The sequence below is a fragment of the Sus scrofa genome, chromosome 10 (assembly GCF_000003025.6).
Source record: "Sus scrofa isolate TJ Tabasco breed Duroc chromosome 10, Sscrofa11.1, whole genome shotgun sequence".
NCBI classification, from domain to species: domain Eukaryota; kingdom Metazoa; phylum Chordata; class Mammalia; order Artiodactyla; family Suidae; genus Sus; species Sus scrofa.
Window position 1 is genome coordinate 29332385 of NC_010452.4, and position 12631 is coordinate 29345015.

Genomic DNA, 12631 nt, shown 5'->3' on the forward strand with positions numbered 1-12631 from the left:
AACATTAGGGCTATTTAAGAATCTTCATCACTACTCCATCCCATTCCTAGATAATTCTTTTTTTCTACTTTGTATTCTTAATGTTTTACATTCGTTTCTCCCCCGCCACCCCCGCCACATCATCCCCCTGAGTCATTGGAACTTACATCTCTGACTCTTAAGTGCTAAGTTCTAATTGTTCAATAGAAGCTCCTCTCTGCACTCTCACTTTTCTCAAACTCCTAACATCTGGAAATGATACCCACCCTTTTAGAAGCTTGGTTCTTTTCAGAGCAAGCCAAAGTCAGCTGAAGTCTGAATGTCTGATTATTTCTCTCTCTCTCTTTTTTCTTGGCTGCGCCCATGGCATGCAGAAGTTCCCTGGGCCAGGAACTGAACCCATGCCAAGCAGTAACCAGAGCCACGGCAGTGACAGTGCTGGAACCTTAACCCACTGAGCCGCCAGGGAACAGCATTATTACTTTCCAAAGTAGGAAGCAGAAATAGTTTTATGGCAGTGAGTGCAGGAGGTGGTGAAAGAGGGAAATTATCAGGAAAGAGGGGAAAAAAAACGTTGCATAATAATACACAAACCCAGCAGAGAAACAATTGCCCTAAGTATCTGCGAGTTCAAGCTGTCTCCTCTTGGAGGATCTCTCCAGCTCCCGACACAAGCTCCTGCCTCTATTATCTATTGTTTTGTGTAGTCCTTGGTTCCTCAGCCTCACCTGGGAACTTGGTAGCAACACAATTTCTCAGGCTGCACCCCAGACCTACTCATTAAAGCCTCTGGATGCGGGGCTCAGCAATCTGTGGTTTTACCAGCCTTCCAGGTGATGCTGATGCTTATCTCTGCGAAGTTTCATCCTGATAAATTACACTCTGTTTCCTCAGAGCGAGACTGACGTCCATCCAATCAAACAAAAGTTCCTTCCTTTTCCAGTGCGTCATGTGGGGGAAGAAGCTTCATATCCTTGTCTGTGGGCTCTCTTGGAGTCTCACACAAAACATCAGTTGACTACCGCCTGGATTTCTGAACAGCAGCACACAAGTGACATGGAGGAAGGGATGAAGAAGCATGGGGCAGGGGAAGAATGAGAAAGTCCAAATGGTGAGGTCAACCAACACCTCTTTTGTTCTGCTAAAAAGACATTACTGTGGCTTTTTGCCGATTAGATTGTGAACGTTTGTTTTTAGCTGAGTTTTCCTACATTATTTTACTAGACTGAAAGCCACAGAGGCAGAGCTTTTCAAACCTAAGAGTCTATCAGAATTACCTGGTGGTGGGGAGGTTGCTAACATGAACAGTCCTGCCCTTTCTCTACTAAATTTCTCCCCATTGAGCAGATCATGGGGAAGGCCCATGATTTTGCATTTCTAACAAGCTCCCAAATAAAGCCTTGTGACAGATCTTCAGACCACACTTTAGCACAGCACTGGAGGGTAGAATCTATGCCTCAAGCAGTTACACATTTAATAAGTGTTCAACATATTCAGGACCCAACATTAGCTACTTAGAAAAGAAGGAACAATCTGTTTTGAATGGTTTCATAGACTTGTAAGAACAAAAAGACATATAAAGAATATTTTTGTCTTTTATCGACTTGAAATTTATTAAAGAGAAAATTCTTACCATAACATGGTCATAATAACAGTACTTATTTCATAATGTGATTGAGATTAAATAAGATTATATATGGAAAGCATGAAATATAAAAACATTATTTTCAGTTATGCCTTGCTCTAAGCAGATGCCTAAATGTTGGCCCTCAGCGTGGTTGTATAGGAAAGGGGAAGTGACAATTCACAGCCAGTGGTGGGATTCTAAGGAGCCAGTCAAGCAATGAGGGTAAGGAGTCACTCATCTGAAGCTGTGGGTGTGCTCACTGATGTCCACAACAGACAGTGGATGAGGGGAGCAAAGCACTGTTTCCGATAGGTATAAAGGGTATCCAAACCCAAGAGGAGGAAAGCACATTTTAAAAATCCAGAGACAAAATTTAGTGGCCAAGAGGAAACCTGAAACAATTGAAAGAAAGCAAAATATATACTCTGGGCAACTCTCAGAAACACCGCTGTAGACTATTGTGCAACCTCATGCATCAGCATGGAAGGGGACTGAGGTGCCTGCTATTAGAAGACATGCACCAGATGAACTGAAATAAATCTATGATCAAGAGTGGAAGCTGGGGGAAATTGTGTTTAATCACCAAGAGTAATTCTTTGTTTCTATTGAAGCAGCAGTTCTCAACCCTTTTTGCATATTAGAATCACCTGAAGAGCTTGAAAAACTATCAATAATACTGAAGCTTGGGTCTTACCTCCAGAGACTCTTATTTAATTGGTCAGGGTGTAGTCTGGGCATAGGGATAGTTAAAGTCTTCTCTAGTGATTCCGATGATCAGCCAATATTGAGAACCCTGCCAAAACCTTCATGCCTCTCCCATGCTCACTTTCTATAAAGAAAAATATATGTTTAAAAGAATTCAGTATGCAAGAATTTCTAGGTAAGTATCAAAGATAGTTGAGGTTGTATCAGGTTTCTTTGGAGAGAGTTGTTCTGTAACTCCTATTCCAAGAATGGAGGTATAGGGCATGCATTCTTCTTTCCCCTAGGTAATAGAAAGAGGCTTTAGCAGGATGACTTAGAGAGTTTTATATTCATCTGATATAACTAGGGAGACACAGTGCCTAGTAAGTGGTAAGAGAAGAGATAAGCTGATTTGGGATGGGCTTCCACTTCCAGATTGTCAGGGCAAAGGATGCCTGCTCAGGAGAGAGAAATTTACAGGGCCCCTGAGGCTCATTTCCTCCACTTTTTCAGTGACTTAGCAAAGAGCTGATCCATCAGGTCTGAGCTCACTCAGAGGGAAAACAGGTGATCAGCTGATCTTAGAAGTCTTCACCTTTATATTTTATTTTTTATTTATATCTTTCATTTTTTATTCCCTAAAAGTAAGGGAAATGTTATGAGAATGCTTAAAATTTTCAAGTGGGAGCAGAGAAAGTATGTTCCCACTAAATAAGTTTAAAAAGTGAGTGGAAGACAGGAGAGATTGTGATGTCTGCAAAATGCCAAAATGCCAGCCCTCATCTACACACACACACACACACACACACCCCAAAACAACTATTGATGGATGAAAATAGCTCCGGGAGAGCTCTGGATTACAATTGAGAGGCTGCAGCAACCCAGTAGAGAACAAAAACTGAGGATGCCATATTAAAAAAGATAGGAATCATTTAACCTGTATCACCCCACACCCCAGACCAGCACCATTCAGTGCCAAGAGGAATCCTCCACCGTGAGTTCCTCTGAGGGAGAAAAAGAGAGCAAGAGTGCCCTAGCAGGCTTTACAGCAAGGACCCTAGCAGCCCGTGCTTTCACCTTGGATCTCCACAGCCTTCACAGCCAACGAACCTCACAGTCTCAGCCATGGTGGGCCTCAGCTGCTTGAGCCATGAGGAGTCCATGCCAGCACCCCTTTTTCAACATGGCCCCTCTGTACCACCTCTACAGCTCTATCACTACCACATGCCAACCCACCCACTCCAGACCTGGAGATGCTGCATACCCTACAGACACAATGGCACCATGAACCCATGAGAACTCAGCGTATGTCTCCCGAACCAGCATCATCAAATGTCCCAGATGTGCCATCAGACTCAGTGCTGCCACATATCCCACCAAGGTACACCCTTGTGCCCACCTACAGGCAAAAGTCTTTCCTTACCAAAGCTAGTTCTTAAAGCTGGAAGAGGTGACTGCTTCTTCAAATGCACAGAAGGAATGCAAAGGCACAAGGAACACCAAAAATCAAGGAAATACAGTGCCACCAAAGAAACGTAATAAATTGCCAGAAACTGACCCCAAAGAAATGAAGATCTGTGAGTTGCCTGACAAATAATTTTAAAATAATTGTTTTAAAGAAACTCAGAGAGTTACAAGAGAACACAGATAAATGAAATCAGGAAAACAATATATGAACAAAATAAGAAGTGCAGCAAGAGATAGATATCATAAAATGGAACCAAACAGAAATCCTGGAACTAAAGAATACAACAAATGAAATGTAAAGTGCAACAAAAATTCAACAACAGACTCAACAGAAAAAAATTAGTGAACTCAAAAACAAGACACTTGTAATTATCCAGTTGAAGAAGAAAAAAGAAAAAGAATGAAAAGAGTTAAGAAAACCTATAGAACTTAGGACACCATTAAAACAAATCAATATATGCATTATCAGAGTTCTGAAAGGAGAAGAGAAAAAAGAGGCAGAAAACTTATTTTTAAAAATAATGATCAAAAACTTCTTAATCTAGGGAAGGAAATAGACACCTACATCCAAGAAACCCAAAGAATCCAAAATAGGCTGACTATAAAGAGGTCTACACCAAGACATATTATAATTAAATTGTCAAATTCAAAGGCAAAAAGGCTTTTGAAAGCAGGAAGCAAAAAAATGACTTCTCATATGTAAGGGATCTGCCCAAAATGCTATCAGTGGATTTCTCAGCAGAAAGCTTCAGGCCAGGAGAGGCTGGGATGATATATTCAAAGTAGTAGAATAAATAAAACTACCAACCAAGAATACTATGTCCGAGGAAAAACAATCTTTTTAAAATGAAGGTGAGATAAAATCTCTCCAGATAAGCAAAAACTGTAGTAGGAGTTCAACACCACTAGATTTGCTTTACAAAATGTTTAAGGGAGTTCTTCAAATTGAAACAAAAACATGCTAAACAGAAATGTGAAAGTATGAATCTTACCAGTAAAGGTAAATATATAGATATTTACATATTTAGATATGTAACACTGTAATAGAGGTACATAAATATAAAAATTAACAGACAAAAATATTTAAAAAACTGTAAGCTCAAGAATTGGTTAATGGATATACAATGATAAAGAAATAAGTGAACTCTGATTACAAGAACATAAAGAGATGGTAGGGAGGTAAAAGTGTAGTTGTTTTATACAATTGAAGTTAAGCTGTTATTAAGATAAAATAGACAGTTATAAATATATTTTGAGTGTGCTAGTGTTTTATTGAGGATTTCTGCATTTATGTTCATCAGGGATGTTGGTCTGTAGTTTTCTTTTCTGGTGGTATCTTTATCTGGCTTGGGTATGAGGGTGATTCTGGCCTTATAAAATGAGTTTGGAAGTGTTATCCTGTTTTTTAGAAAATTTGACAGCACATTAAAGGAGTTATAAACCAGGGCCAAGTGGATTTTATTCCTGGGAAGCAAGAATGGTTCAACACATGCTAATTAATCAGTGTGATACATCACATTAACAGAGAGAAAGATAAAAAAACATATAATCATTTAATGGATGTAGAAAAAGAATTTGACAAGATCCAACATTTAATTACCACAAAGAAAAAACACATAATTAACACACAAATGACAAAGAGAAAATAATCAAAGAAATTATTACCCCCAAAAAATCATTAAATAATGAAGTCAGCAAGAGAAGAAAAGAACAAAACATAAGAAAACAATAACTAAACAACAATCATAAGTCCCGAACTATTAATAAATATTTTAAGTGAGAATGTATTAAATTTACCAATCAAAAAGTGACTGAATGGATTGAAAACAAACACTACAACAATAACAAAGAAACAAGATCCAGCATATACCATCTACAAGAGAATCATCTTAGATTAAAAGACACACATAGGATAAAAGTGAAAAATGGAAAAAGATAGTTCATGAAAATGGTAACCTAAAAAAAGCAGGGTGGCTAAATTAATATTAGACAAAATAGACTTTAAATTAAAAACTATCTCTAGAGATAAAGTTATTATATAATGATAAAAGGATCAACTCCAGAGGAAGATAAAACAATTATAAACATACATATATATTTAAGAAGAGGGTACCTAAATATTTAAAGCAAATATTGATCTTGATATGAATGGAAAAATTTACAGCAATAAAACAATAGGAGACATCAATACTTCACTTTCAACAACAGATGGATCTATCTGACTGGAAAATGCTATAAACAAACCAGACCTAACAGACATACGAACTTTCCACCCTAGAGCAGAAGACACACTCTTCTCAAAGGCACACAAAACATTATCCAGTATAGACCACATGTTAGTTCACAAAACAATTCTTAACTAATTTAAGAAGATCAAAATCATTCCAATATCTTTTCTGACCACAATGGAATGAAACTAGAAACTAATAAGAATATCAGAAAATTCACAGATATGTAGAAACTAAACAACACACACTTGAACAACCTTTGTGCCAAAGAAGAAATTTAAAAGGTATTAAAAAAAAAATCCAGAGACAGACAAAATTGAAAATACAACGCACAAAACTCGCAGAAAAAGCAGCCCTGAGAGAAATGTATAGCAATAAATGGCTGCACTTAAAAAAAAACTAAAGGAAATAAGCTAACTTTACACCTCAAGGGACTAAAAAAAGAAGAATAAATTAAGTCCAAAGCTAGAAGAAGGAAGTAAATAATAATGATTAGAGCAGAAATAAATAAAAGAAAAATGGGAAAAAAATTAACTAAGTAGTTCCTGTCATGGCTCAGTGGTTATAAACCTGACTAATATCCATGAGGACGAGGGTTCAATCCCTGGCCTTGCTCAGTGGGTTAAGGATGTGGCATTGCCGTGAGCTGAGGGGTAGGGAGACACAGCTCAGATATGGTGTTGCTGTGGCTGTGGTTTAGGCTGGCCAGCTACAACTCCTATTTGACCCCTAGCCTGAGAATTTCCATATGTTGTGGGTGTGGCACTAAAAAATCAAAAAGAAAAAAAAAGAAAACCAAGAGTTACTTTTTTGAAAAGGCAAAGAACATCAACAAACACTCAGCTAGACCGAGATAAAAAGAGAGAAGACTCAAATAAGCAAATCAGAAATTAAAGAATAGGCATTACCACAGATGCCTAAGAAATAAAAAGGCTCATAAGGGACTGTTATAAATAATTATATGCCAACAAATTAGATTTCCTAGAAAAAATAAATTTCTAAAAACATACCACCTGCTGAAACTGAATCAAAAAGAAATAGAAAGCTTGGACAGTCCAAAAATAAATAAGGAGGTTGAATCAGTAATCAAAAACCTCCCAAAAAAGAAACTCCAGTACCAGATGACTCTACAGGTGAATTCCACCAAACAACTGAAGAAGAATTAATACCAAACTTAACTTTTCTAAAAAATGGAAGGGAGAACACTATCAAACTCATTTTATAAGGCCAACATCACCCTGTACGAAAGCCAGATAAAGACACCACCAGAAAACTACAGACCAACATCCCTGATGAACATAGATGAAAAAATCCTCAATAAAACACTAGAAAATACCAAATTTGACAGCACGTTAAAGGAATTATACACAATGGCCAAGAAGAATTTATCCCTGGGAAGTGAGAATGGTTCAACATACACTCATTAATCAATGTGATACATCACATTAACAGACTGAAATATAAAAAAACACATGCTCATTCAACAGATGTTGAAAAAGCATTTGTCAAAAATATTCACAACTGGATTAAAATGGCAGAGTAGGAGGACTGGAGCTCACCTTCTCTCATAAAAGCAACAAAATTACAACCAACTGATGAACAACCTTCAACTGGATAGACTGCAAACTACCGAAAAAGATATCCTACTCCAGAAGACAAAGAGGAAGCCAGATCAAGACTGTAGGAGGGGTGATTACATGATATAGCAACCCCATACTCACTGGGTGGGAAGCCCACAGACTGGAAAGTAACTGTATCACAGACACTCACCTACAGGAGTGAGAGTTCTGTGCCCCACGTCAGGTGCCCATGCCAGGGGATCTGGCATTGGGAGAGGGGGGACCTCAGAGCACTTGGCATTGAAAGCCAGTGGGGCTTGTACATAGGAGCTCCACAGGACTTGGGGAAATAGAGATTGCATTTTTGAAAGGTACACACAAGCTTTCATGCGCACTGGGTCCTAAGGCAAAGCAGAGACTCCATAGGAATCAGGGTCAGACCTGACTGCAGTTCTTGAAGGATCTCTTGGGAAAACAGGGGGTGACTGTGGCTCATTGTGGGGAGCCAGGAATAATCATCAGAATTTGCTCCTCTAGAGGTGGCCATTTTGGAAAAATCTGGCTCCACCCATTAGGGCTGAAAAGCCCCAGGCCAAACAATAATGTTGGTGGGATCACAGCCCCACTCATCAACAAACAGGTTGCCTAATGACCTTCCAGGCACACAGCCAGCATTTAGTCTCATGCAGAGACAAAGCCCCACCAATCAGAGGGATAAGAATCAGCTCCACCTACTAGTGGGTAGGCATTAGGCCCTCCCATCAGGAAGCCTACAGCAAGCCCCTATACCAAATTCAGCCACAAGTTTGGCAGACATCGAAAGCAAGAGAGGAACAAAAAGGAGACCATACAAAAATCTATACAAAATGGAGAAGAAGAGAATTATGACTCAGATAAGGGAGCAAGAAAAAACCCCAGAAAAACAGCTAAGTTATCTGGAGACTACCAACCTCCATGAAAAAGACTTTAGGCTGATGATAGTGAAGATGATTCAAAATCCTGGAAAAAAACTGGTGGCAAAGATTGATAAATTACAAGAAACATTAAGCAAAGAAATAGTGGATTTAAGGATTAAGGAAGCAGAGATGCAAAATACGATAACTGACACAAAAAATTTGTTAGAAGCAACCAACAGCAGAATACAGGAAGCAGAAGAACAAATAAGCAGGTGGAGGACAGATAGTAGAAATCACTAATGTGGAACAGAAAAGAGAAAAAAGATTGAAAAGAAATGAAGACAGTCTAAGAGAACTCTGGGACAATGTTAAATGCACCAACATCCATATTATAGGGATGCCAGAAGGAGAAGAGAGACAGAAAGGGACAGAGAAATTATTTGAAGAGATAACAGCCAAAAGCTTCCCTAACATGGGAAAGGAATCACTCACTCAAATCCAGGAAGCACAATGAGTACCATATAAAATAAACCCAAGGAGAAACACCCTGAGACACACATTAATCAAACTGACCAAAATTAAAGACAAAGAGAAAATATTGAAAGCAGCTAGGGAAGAGAAACAAATAACATACAAGGGAACCCTTTTAAGGTTATCAGCTGACTTTTCTTCAGCAGAAACTCTTCAGGCCAGAAGGGAGTGTCACAATATACTTAAAGTGATGAAAGGAAAAAAACCTCCAACCAAGATTACTTTCTTCAGCAAGGCTCTCATTCAGATTTCAAGGAGAAATCAAAAGCTTTACAGACAAGCAAAAGCTAAGAGAATTTAGCACCACTAAACCAGCTCTACAACAAATACCAAAGTAACTTCTCTAGATGAAAAAGAAAAGACCACAATGAGAAACAAAAATACCACAAATGACAAGGCTCACCAGTAAAGGCATACATATAGTAAAGGTAGGAAATCATCCACATACAAATATGCTACCAAAATCAGAAAGTGTGAGAAGAGGAGGGTACAAAGGCAGAACATTGGAGATGCACTAGCAATTAAGAGACCAACAATTTAAAACAGTCTTGTGTATGTAAATATACACACACACATACACATATATACACATATATCTATATGTACATATGTATATATGCACTTATGTATATATGTACATGTGTATATATAAATATTCCTATATCAAAACTTCAGGGTAACTGCAAACCAAAATCTACAATTGATACACACACAAGTGAGAAAAAGCAATACAAATACAACACTAAAGATAGTTATCAAACCACAAGAGAACAAGAAGGGAAGAAAAAAGACACACAAAAACAAATCAAAAACAGTTAATAAAATGGCAATAGGAACATACATATCAATAATTACCTTAAATGTAAATGGACTAAATGCCTCAACCAAAAGACATACGCTGGCTGAATGGATACAAAAACAAGACCCATATGTATGCTGTCTCCAAGAGACCCACATCAGTTCTAGGGACACATACAAATTGAAAGTGAGAGGATGGAAGAAAACATTCCATGCAAATGGAAATTAAAAGAAAGCTGGAGTAGCAATACCCATATCAGACAAAATAAACCTTAAAATAAAGAATGTTATGAGACAAAGAAGGACATTACATAATGATCAAAGGCTCAATCCAAGAAGAAGATATACCAATTGTAAATATATATGCACCCAACATAGGATCACCTCAATATATAAGACAGCTACTAACAACATTAAAAGGAGAAATTGACAATAGTACAATAATAGTGGGGGACTTTAACACCCCACTTAAAGCAATGGACAGATCATCCAGACAGAAAATCAATAAGGCCCTAAATGAAGCATTAGACCAGATGGACGTAATAGATATTTATAGAACATTCCATCCAAATGCAGCAGAATACACAGTCTTCTCAAGTGCACATGGAACATTTTCTAGGATTGATCACATTCTGGGCCACAAATCAAGCCTAGGTAAACTTAAGAAAACTGAAATTTTGTCAAGCCTCTTTTCCGAACACTACATTATATGACTGGAAATCAACAACGAGGAAAAAACTGCAAAAAACACAAACACATGGAGACTAAACAACATGCTACTAAACAATCAATGGATCACTGAAGAAATCAAAGAGAAAATTAAAAAATACCTAGAAGCAAATGACAACAATGATACAACACTCCAAAACCTATGGGATGCAGCAAAAGTGGTTCTAAGAGAGATGTTTATAGCAATACAAGCCTACCTCAGGAAACAAGAAAAAGCTCAAATAAACAAGCTAACTTTATATCTAAAGCAGCTAGAGAAAGAAGAACAGACAAGACCTAAAGTGAGCAGAAGGAAAGAAATCGTAAAGATCAGAGTGGAAGTAAATGAAATAGAAACAAAGAAAACCATAGAAAAGATCAATGAAGTTAAAAGCTGGTTCTTTGAAAAGATTAACAAAATTGATAAACCCTTAGCCAGACTTATCGAGAAAAAAAGAGAGAGGACTCAAATCAATAAAATTGGAAATGAAAAGGAGAATTTACAATGGACATCACAGAAATACAAAGGATCATAAAAGACTACTACAAGCAATAAAATGGACAACCTAGAAGAAATGGACAAGTTCTTAGAAAAGCACAATCTTCCAAGACTAAACTAAGATGAAGTAGAAAAGATGAACAGACCAACCACAAGTACTGAAATTGAAACCATGATTAAAAAACTTCAACAAACAAAACTCCAGGGTAAAATCTTTACAGGTGAATTCTATCAAACATTTAGAGACGAGCTAACACCTATCCTTCTGAAACTATTTCCAACAATTGCAGAGGAAGTGATACTCCCAAACTCATTCTATGAGGCCACCATCACCCTGAAACCAAAACCAAACAAAGATACCACAAAAAAGAATATTACAGGCCAATATTACTGATGAACATGGATGTAAAAATCCTCAACAAAATACTAGCAAACCAAATCCAACAATACATTAAAAGGATTGTACATCATGTATTGTACAATCCCATCAAATGGGATTTATCCCAGGGATGCAAGGATTTTTCAAATCAATCTGCAAATCAATCAGTGTGATACATCACATTAACAAACTGAAGAATAAAAACCATATGATCCTCTCAATAGATGAAAAAAAGCCTTTGACAAAATCCAACACCCATTTCTGACAACAACCCTCCAGGAAGTGGGCATAGAACCTCCCTCAACATAATAAAGGTCATGTATAATGAACCCACAGTGAACATCCCATTCTCAGTGGTAAAAGGCTGAAAGAATTCCCACTAAGATCAGGAACAAGACAAGGATGTCTGCTCTCACCACTACTATTCAACATAGTTTTGGAAGTTCTAGCCACAGCAATCAGAGAAGAAAAGGAGGAGTTCCCATCATGCTTCAGCGGAAATGAATCCAACTAGGAACCATGGGGTTGTGGGTTCGATCCCTGGCCTTGTTCAGTGGGTTAAGGATTCGGCATTGCCATGAGCTGTGGTGTAGATCGCAGACACAGTTCGGATCTGGCATTGCTATGACTGTGGCGTAGGCCGGTGGCTACAGCTCCGATTAGACCCCTATCCTGGGACTCTCCATATGCCATGGGTGTGGCCCTCAAGAAAAGACAAAAAGACAAAAAAAAAAAAAAAAGAGGAAAAAGAAATAAAAGGGATCCAAATTGGAAAGGAAGAAGTAAACTTATCACTGTTTGCAGACAACATGATACTATACCTAGAAAATCATAAAGTGCTACCGGAAAACAGTTAGAACTCATCAATGAATTTGGTAAAGTTGCAGGATACAAAATTAGTACACAGAAATCAACTGTATTTCTAACAACAAAAGTTTAGAAAGAGAAATTATGGAAACAGTCCCATTTACCATCACATCGGAAAGAATAAAATACTTAGGAATAAATCTATCTAAAGAGATAAAAGACCTGTACTCTGAAAACTATAAGACACGATGAAAGAAATCAAAGATGACCCAACAGATGTAAAGACTTACCATGCTCTTGGATTGGAAGAATCAATATTATCAAAATGACTATACTACCTAAGGCAATCTAAAGATTCAATGCATTCCCTATCAAATTACCAAGGACATTTTCCACAGAACTAGAACAAAATATTTTAAAGTTTCTTTGAAGGCACAGAAGGCCCAGAATAGCCAAAGCCATCCTGAGA